The following is an 8,622-nucleotide window of genomic DNA, read 5'->3' as shown; positions in this document are numbered from 1 at the left end:
CTTGATTAGTACGGAGACCAAGGGTTATGGGGAGAAGCAGGAGAATGCAGTTGAGAAACATGTCAGCCACGGTCAAATTGTGGAGCAGGTCTGATGGGCTGAATGGTCTAATTCTGCTCCTATATCTTATGGAAATGAGAATTGCAAAAATACTTGAGGGATAAAGAGTAGCAGGACTATGCACAAGTAAGTTGGTCTGACTAGATTTCTCTTAGAAAGAGCCAGTTCAGATTCAATGGTGGAGAAACTTCATGTTTTACAATAGTCCGTGATTCTGTCTGGTGCTATACCAAGCTGTTCGCTTGTGTGCACCAAAATTGCTGACAGGCATTTTTACAAACTCGGATATCTTAAATCCTGCTCCAGGTTTAGATGGTCAGTCCTTTCAAAACTGAGCTTCAAACAGGCTTTGGATCTCATTAATTTGGGGAAAATAAAGTTCACTTTGTGCTTTTTAATCAGTGGTTCAGTTCAGCCCAGAAAATTCATCTTCAGGGATTCTGTTTGAGGTAATACTATTTTGTTCTGTGTTCCAAGTTGTGGGCGAGCAGGTTAATAACATTTCTGATGAATATTGATTGAGTAGGTACATAATTTTAGGTACACCCTGTGTCCATTGGTTTTGAGTTGGATTTTAATGTGACAATCCCTGTTGCAAACCTAAGTAACTTTCAATAGTTGTATTTTGCAGTGAGTTATACCCTAGACTAAGGAGCTTCATATTTCACAGTTGAATTATGGAACCCAAGGGCACTCCTCACAAGTCACTGAGCCAGAACCTCCTTCATGTGGCTGTTTGACGTACAGGTCTCCATGCTGACGCAGCCCGCCTACCAAACGTCAGTTCCTTCCCTTTATTTCCCCCTTGGTAAAAGGATTAGGTGAATAAGTGAGGTTGTAGTTGGAGAGTGTGCTTTCTATTGTGACGACTGGCAATACAATGCAGTGTTGAATGTGTCTTTCATTTTGGCTGGGAGAGGGAGAGGGAGAGGGAGAGATCTGTGTTTTGAAGCATTTGCTCGTGAAAGAGCGGACTTTGTTCCTGTTCAATCAGAAAAGGACTCGTTCGACTTCAGTGATTCCCTCCCACTCGCTCGAAAGGTTCGACAGGTAAATTTCAGGCGCGGCCAAATTTGCAGTTAAACCATGCGTTAGAAAGCGCTGACATTTGGGGGTTCGGTTTCCCATTCGGGTTCTGCTTCTTATTGATTCTGTTAAGATTGGTGTTCCAGTTCTTTGTTCTCCGGATCGATGGTGATTGGCGTCAGTCTGGATTGAGCCATGCAGGTAGAGACGGGTTACATTTCCGTGATGGTGCGGGCTGCTGTAAAATCACCGACACTTTGGTTAGTTGTAAAGCAAAAGTTTTACAATAAATACAGAGACGGAACAAACAAAAATCCCAGGATTGTGGCATGACACATTGTGGGATGTTAACCGAGTGATCGTGTTGGAATTAAAATAATGGTGACATTGAAATCCCAGTCTAGATTTATTACAGTTATGGGGCTGAAGATTAGCTTTACGTTGGTTGCATTTTGGGATATCAGAGGACTAATGGCCCCAGAGTTGGAAACTTGCAGGAGTTTTGAAATTGCCATTGTAGTCAGTCGCAGTTCTGGGCACTGTGATAGAGATTAATGCTCATCAGCGAAGGCAAAGTTCAGATGCAGTTATCGAAGTGAACAGTCAAAACTATCGAAAGCTTTGTGAGGTCAGTTAATCAGAGTATTTGCTGTTTAAACAGCATCGGGACACCAAACACTGATGGAATGGTGTTGATTCTGATTGACGTGTGTGTGCATGAGTCAGGGAGAAGAGTCATTTATATATCCGTTCAGTTCTAGTTGGGGAAGGAAGGTGATGAATCGTGCTCTGGATAAGCCAGGCAGGTAAAGATGGGAAAAATCAATCAAGCTTTGTATTTACTTTCCAAATTTAAATGTTGGTATTCACATTTGGCATACCTCTCAATGCAGTTTTCACGGATATTTTTTGTAACACTGTACCCCATATACATTGCAAAACTCTTCAATGGAACGTAAAGCATTTGCTGATCCCAATTGTTTCTTAATTGGAAGGGCAAATACTCAGAGCACTTAAACGTCTGTCTTTATAAATGCTGATTGACTTCTGGTGTATTCCCAAAATTTCCTGTTTTCAATTCACTCTTTGTTTACATTATGGGCTGTACCCAAAGCTGCACTGGCCCTACTGCTGCTTTGGCATATTTCCAGTTACTTAAAACTAGCATTCACTGTTTGTTTGTTGGTTTTAGTAATTTATTGACACTGATGGTAGGATCATTACCACTAATCTTGGTGACACGGCATCAGGATGCTTGTCTCCAGAGCTCTGACAATATGGAAGAACTGCGTTTGTTGGGTTTTGTGTTTCTGGTTTTGAGAAGGTGCTTGTTTTTTTTGCCTGGTAAACATCTGGAGTCAATTCCACGTATCTATTGTTTACACTATCATGCTGTTTACCAATGACTTGAGCATGCAGATGTGCAGAACCGAGACTCTTCAATTGTTATTGTTCTACAGCAGAGGTATTTTGATTTTGAAACCCTGTCTTGAACTGCCTGCAGTTTGTACATTTTATTGCAGTATTGCCTGAACCTTTTAATGGAACCTATAGAAGTGGATGATGGTTATAATTTGCAAAATCTGATTGTGGTTTAGTTTTATTTTTAGGAATTTCAGACTTGATTACACAAAATACTAAATACTTGAGGTCTGACATCTGAAATAATAGTCTTTCAAAGTGAGACAAACAGTATAAGCAGTTAATCAGGCTGTGAAATTTTGATGTGGTGCTTAATATAATTCATATTATTCAGAGTAGGATTAACATCCTCGCTCATTAAATTGCCAGCAAAATATTTGTGAAGTGCAAACTGTATATTGATGTCCATGATTGACCTGATTTCTGCTGCTATAAGTGAGATAATCCTGTAGTCTGGACCAATGTACCTAACATGAACCCAAAACAGTTATCAGAAACAAAAACAGAAATTCCTGGAAAAGCTCAGCAGGTCTGGCAGCATTTGTGGAGAGAAAACAGAGTTCACATTTCAGGTTCAAGTGACCCTTCTTCAGAACTGTATTTGTTTCTGATTTACAACATCCACAGTTCTTTGGTTTTTATTTAACATTTGTATCAGTTTGCTTGAAAACTACTTGTTAAATTGCCAATTGGATCTCAGTCAAAGGGTACTTTCAATATGCTATTCTTGTCCATGATAGTCTCTCTAAGAACCAATTGTTGGTTCAGGAAAAGTAAAAACAACTTTGTCCTTCAAACATCAGTGCAAAAAATAAAAGGCTTTTTTTTTTCCTCAGATGTCTGTTAGCTTAACTGTTAGCAGTTGAAGAAAAATAATATCTCCTTTTTCCAACTGTAAATGTAAATGCTTTATTCTGGATAATTATAGCAAATTTGCCATCAGAATTTTGCACTTAGAGAAGTCCAGGAATTTTTATTTTATAACATTCCTGTGAAACATTTTGAGGTGTTTCACTATTTAATGGTGCTATGTAAATGCACATTGTTGTTGGGTTTGGATGTTAGTAATCTTGTGAAGCTGTCATTGTCACTCAGCCCTTTTGACCCTGTTTTACTATTCATTTAGATTATGTTGATCTATGACCTAATTCCATTTACTCTCTCTCAGGATCCGTAACACTTAATATCTTTGCTTAATATCAATTTCAGTTTTGCTAATTTCAATTGATCTTATTTTGGGGGAGAAAGTTACAGATTCTCACTACATTTTGTGAGAGGTGAACCCCAGTACAGCCTAATGATTTTTAATGTTATGGCCCGTTATCTCCGTGAAGGGAAGTAGTTGAGTACTCTCCATCCAGTAAATGCATTCATCGTTTTAAAATCTCAATTAGATTATCACTAATTTTCTATATTCAGTGGAATATGAGCCTACTCTATACAACATACCCTCATAATTTATCCCTTTTAATCACTAAATTAATCCATACTTGCTGTGCTGGTGAAGGACATCATTCTTCATTGCATAAAGGTCCCTTCTGCAGCCGTGCCATATTCCCTCTAAAAGAATTAGAGCAAATTCAAGCAAACAGTGCTTTTCAGGTAAGGATACCAGCTTTTAACACCAAAATCACTGACTGATCATATTCCAAATACAAATATTTGAAGGTGGCAGGAAAAGCTATAATTTAAAAAAAAAAGACCCAGGATCTGTGGCTTTATAAATATCAGTTTTACAAAAGCATGAAAGTTAATTTAAGTCTTTAGAACTGTTTTCAGTTGGACGCCAGCAAAAGTATTGTCTGTGATTCTGAACACCATGGTTTTAGGAAGGATATCCGGACCCTGGCAATGGTGCAAAGGAGAGTTCCTAAAGTAAAAAAATACCAAGGGTGAGGGATGTCAGTCATGTGGAGGGATTAATGATATTGGAATTGTTCTTAAAGCGGAAAAGGTTCTGGGTTTTGAATAAATAATAAAGAGCATATTCCCACAGGCAGGAGGTTGGTAACCAAAGGGCATGCTTCTTTTGTTAATTATCTCAAATGCAGGATAATTTATTTTAAGTGCAATGATTTGTCATGACCTTCGATGGTACTGCATGACAGGGTAGTAGAAGCACATTCAGTGGTAATTTTCACATGGGATTTGACCTACACCATTGAAAGAAACCATTACTGGGATATTGGAAAGAACAGAGACATGGGGCTTACGATGCACCAAATGGCCACCATTTGTGCCATGTGATCTCATAATTAAGATCAGAACTGTACAGCTGTAACAACACTTCCCTACTTTAATACTCTATTGTCCTTGCAATAAAGGCCAACATTCATTTCCCTTCATAATTAGTTGCTGTACCTGCATGCTGACTTCCTGTGAGTCACATAATAGAATATCCAGATACCTCTGCAATGCAATGTTTTGCAGTTTTTTTTCCATTTAAGTAATATTTGGCTTTCTGGTAATACTGCCAAAGTACACAACCTTATGTTGCAAAATTTTGCACACTCAACATATCTATATCCCTTTTGCAGACTCCGCGTCCTCTTTCCAACTTGTTTTCCTACCTATCATTGCAAGGAAACAAACTCAAGATGAATGTGAGAACCTTCTCCATTACTGGAAACATTGATTATGTCATGGTCTTTTCAAGGCAGTACAAGAAACAGCAGAAATAAAAACAGAAATTTCTGGACAAACTTAGCAGTCTGTAGAGAGAAAGCAGAGTTAATGATTCAGGTCCAGTGACCCTTCTTCAGAACACTCAAGAAACAACAAGTCAGGGCTTTCCACGTAGTTGTGATTTTGTCTGGAAAGTTTGAGACTGTTCCTCTGAAACCATTATTCCTGGAAATTGTAGTTACTTGCATCACCCTTTATTTATGGAATATTCATTCAGGGTTCACTTTTTGCTCATTGTCCATTGACCCTGGCTGGAGGTACAGCAATATACATGGTTGCATTGTTTGCTGATATGCCACCACCATTACACCTGGATGAGAAACTGGAACCTAGGAACAGGAATAAGCCATCCAGCCCATCGATCCTGCTTGGCCATTTAATACAATCAATACTTCAATGCCTTTTACCCACAATATCCCGTAACCATTTATGCTATGGGTAATCAGAAATCTTATCAACCTCTGCTTTAAATATACTCCGAGTCTGAGCTTCCACAACACTCTGGGTAGAGATTTCCAAAGATTCACATCCTTCTGAAAAAACAACTTTTTCCTCATCTCAGTCCTAAATGGCATGCCTCTTATTTTTAAACTGTACCCTCTGGTTCCAGAATCCCTAACCAGGTTCCACATTTTTGCCTGCATCTACCCTGTCTATCCCTTTAATTATTTTGTAAATTTCCAGGAGATCAACATTCATGCTTTGAAACTCCAGAGAGTACAGAAACAGTATTCTCAACCTCTTTAATAGGACAATCCTGCCATCCTGATTATACAAGTCTGGTGAATCTTCATTGTACTCCCTCAGTGGCAATAATAGCTTTCCTAAACAGTACTCCAAGCTTCTGTCCAGCTGAAGCATGACATCACTACTCCTGGAATTGAATCCTCTCGCAATAAAGGTTAAAATTCCTCAGCCATCCAAGTGGCTTACTGCATCTCTGTTAGTCTTCAGTGATTTACTGACTTGGTCACCCAGGTTCCTTTGTCCATTTACACTTTCCAACTCTTACCATTTTGAAATACTCTGTACATTTATTCTTCCTACCAAGCAGATAACCTCACTTTTTCCACATTATATTCTCTCTGCCATGTTCTTGGCCATTCATTAAGCCTGTCCATGTCCTCCTAAAACCACTGAAGACTTCCTCACGACACATGGTTTCTGGCCTGGCTTTTATATCATCTGTGAATTTAGAAATATTTCATATGGGCCCCACCTCCAAATTGTCACTTTCTCTTATGAATAGCTTGAGCCCAAGTAGTTGGACCCTCTTGCAGGTACCCCACCAGTTACTGAAGAGAGATTGCCACTTGAGATAGTGTAGGCGAAAGTGAGGGCTGCAGATGCTGGAGATCAGAGTCAAGATTAGAGTGGTGCTGGAAAAGCACAGCAGCTCCCCATGCTCCTTGGATGCTGCCTGACCTGCTGTGCTTTTCCAGCACCACTCTAATCTTTACTTGAGATATTGTAGCCTAGCAAGGAGTTGAAGCAATTGGTTCAGGGAAAATACAGGAGAAAAACAGTCCAGTCTTGCTTTCTTTTGTTTTTTTTTATTGTAACATGTAAATTTGTTAACTGTATTTTACCATGACAATGAACAAAAAAAAATGACACCTTAAAATTTCTTGTTTGATGTCATGTAGTGCTCAGTAATGTTAAGTTTCACAGATCCATGAGCTCATCAGGTGGAATGGACTTTGTAATTTTTCCAAGATTCTAAATAATTGAGTTCAGTGTCTGTTGTTAATGCGTCTATTGTGATTTGATCTCCAACTAAGTTCCACAGTACGGCGAAGCATTTTGTGCTGCTGTCGCTCCACCTTGTAATGTGTTTTGGCTGTTGTTGCCATCACAACAGAGTTAAACCTTGTATGAAACAAAGTGTACCTGATCAGTTGCTAAATTTATTGTACAGTCTGGTATCCAAATAAGCATGTTCCTGGATTGGTTCAGTTTCCACAGCAGTGTTTGGGCTGGGTGTGAGAAAAAAAAATACTCACTGTTCCAACTTCTGATCATTTGGCCCTTGGCTTCTGATGTAATGGTGGTTTTACATCTTGTGGGGGACCGTTTTGGGCTTGGCAATTTTTCCTCTAACAGTCACACAATTTGCTGGCAGTTGCAGCCTCATAGATGGAACTGGCCCTTTGGCAATGTAATAAAGTGTTCCCTACCAGTAATTGTGAAAACCTAACCATTTATGGGTGCCTAATTTACAGAGAAAACATTTACGGGAATAGGGCAGTATACCATTGCACAAAAAGCAAACCAAAACACTCTTGCTTCCTTCAGATTTTGTTTCGCTGCTTTGTTAATTAAGTTGACCTCCTTCCTTGAGTGGTTCTGTGGAGAGCAGTCATTCTCTCGAGTGGCTATGCTCATGTCTAAGGTATGAGAGTAACAGAGGAGGAGAACTCAGCTGGGAGTGCCTTTATCTTCAGCTAAGTATTCACTCATTTCCACTTCCTGTAGCTGTTACTGGATTGTAGACCAAAAAGTAGTTGTCAACATATTTCTCAGCATAAACTTTATTCATAACATTTGGAAAATTATATTAGGTAATGTTTCAAATTTTAAAATTTGTTGTCAGGATGTGAGTGTCACTGGCAACGCCAGCATTTATTGCCCCTGTGGAGGGTCCTGAAGAATCATAGAATACCGAAAGTGTGGAAGCAGGCCATTTGGCCCGTCGAGCACATGCTGACCCACCGAAGCACATTTCACCCAGACTCACTCACTATCCAAACCTTGCATGCCCCATGGCTAACCCACCTTAACCTGCACATCCCTGGACACTGTGAACAATTTAGCATGAGCGGTTCACTAACCTACACATCTTTGGACTGTGGGAAGAAACTGGGGCACCCAGAGGAAGCCCGCGAAGACATGGGGAGAACGTACAAATTCCACACAGTTGCTCAAGGGTGGAATTGAACCTTGATCCCTGGTGCTGTAAGATAAGTAGTGCTAATGACTGTGCCATCATGAGGCTTTGTGGTAGCATTAACTCCCCTTTTTGAATCACTGCAGTCCGTGTGGCACAAGTACATTCATAGTGCTTTTTTTTTGTAGCCGATTGATGTAATTCAGTGAGATTTACAAGGATGTTGGCAGGGTTGGAGGGTTTGAGCTATAGTGAGAGGCTGAAGAGGTTGGGTCTATTTTCCCTGGAGCATCAGAGGCTAAGGAGTGACCTTGTAAAGGTTTATAAAATCATGAGGGGCATGGATAGAGTGAATAGCCAATGTGTTTTCCCTGTCGTGAGGGAGTCCAAAACTAGAGGGTATATGTTTAAGGTGAGAGGGGAAAGATTTAAAAGGGACCTAAGGAGCAACTTTTTCATGCAGAGGGTAGTGTGTGTATGGGTTGGGCTACCAGAGGAAGTGTTGGAGGCTGGTACAATTACAACATTTAAAAGACATCTGG

The 8,622-nt window shown here is 39.9% G+C and overlaps 1 protein-coding gene across 1 annotated transcript in view; it reads left to right on the top strand.

Annotated features, from left to right (window-relative positions):
* Positions 1–860: 860 nt before the first annotated feature.
* Positions 861–8,622, top strand: part of lnx2b (ligand of numb-protein X 2b) — a 51,901-nt gene continuing 44,139 nt past the window's right edge. The window contains exon 1 of the mRNA XM_072595320.1: positions 861–1,110. The gene's annotated coding sequence lies outside the window, so the exon portion shown is untranslated. The remainder of the gene's footprint in view (positions 1,111–8,622) is intronic.

This window comes from Chiloscyllium punctatum, chromosome 25 (genome assembly GCF_047496795.1).
Source record: "Chiloscyllium punctatum isolate Juve2018m chromosome 25, sChiPun1.3, whole genome shotgun sequence".
Taxonomy (NCBI): Eukaryota; Metazoa; Chordata; class Chondrichthyes; order Orectolobiformes; family Hemiscylliidae; genus Chiloscyllium; species Chiloscyllium punctatum.
Note: the sequence above shows the minus strand (reverse complement) of the source record. Positions and strands in the feature narration are given on the sequence as shown.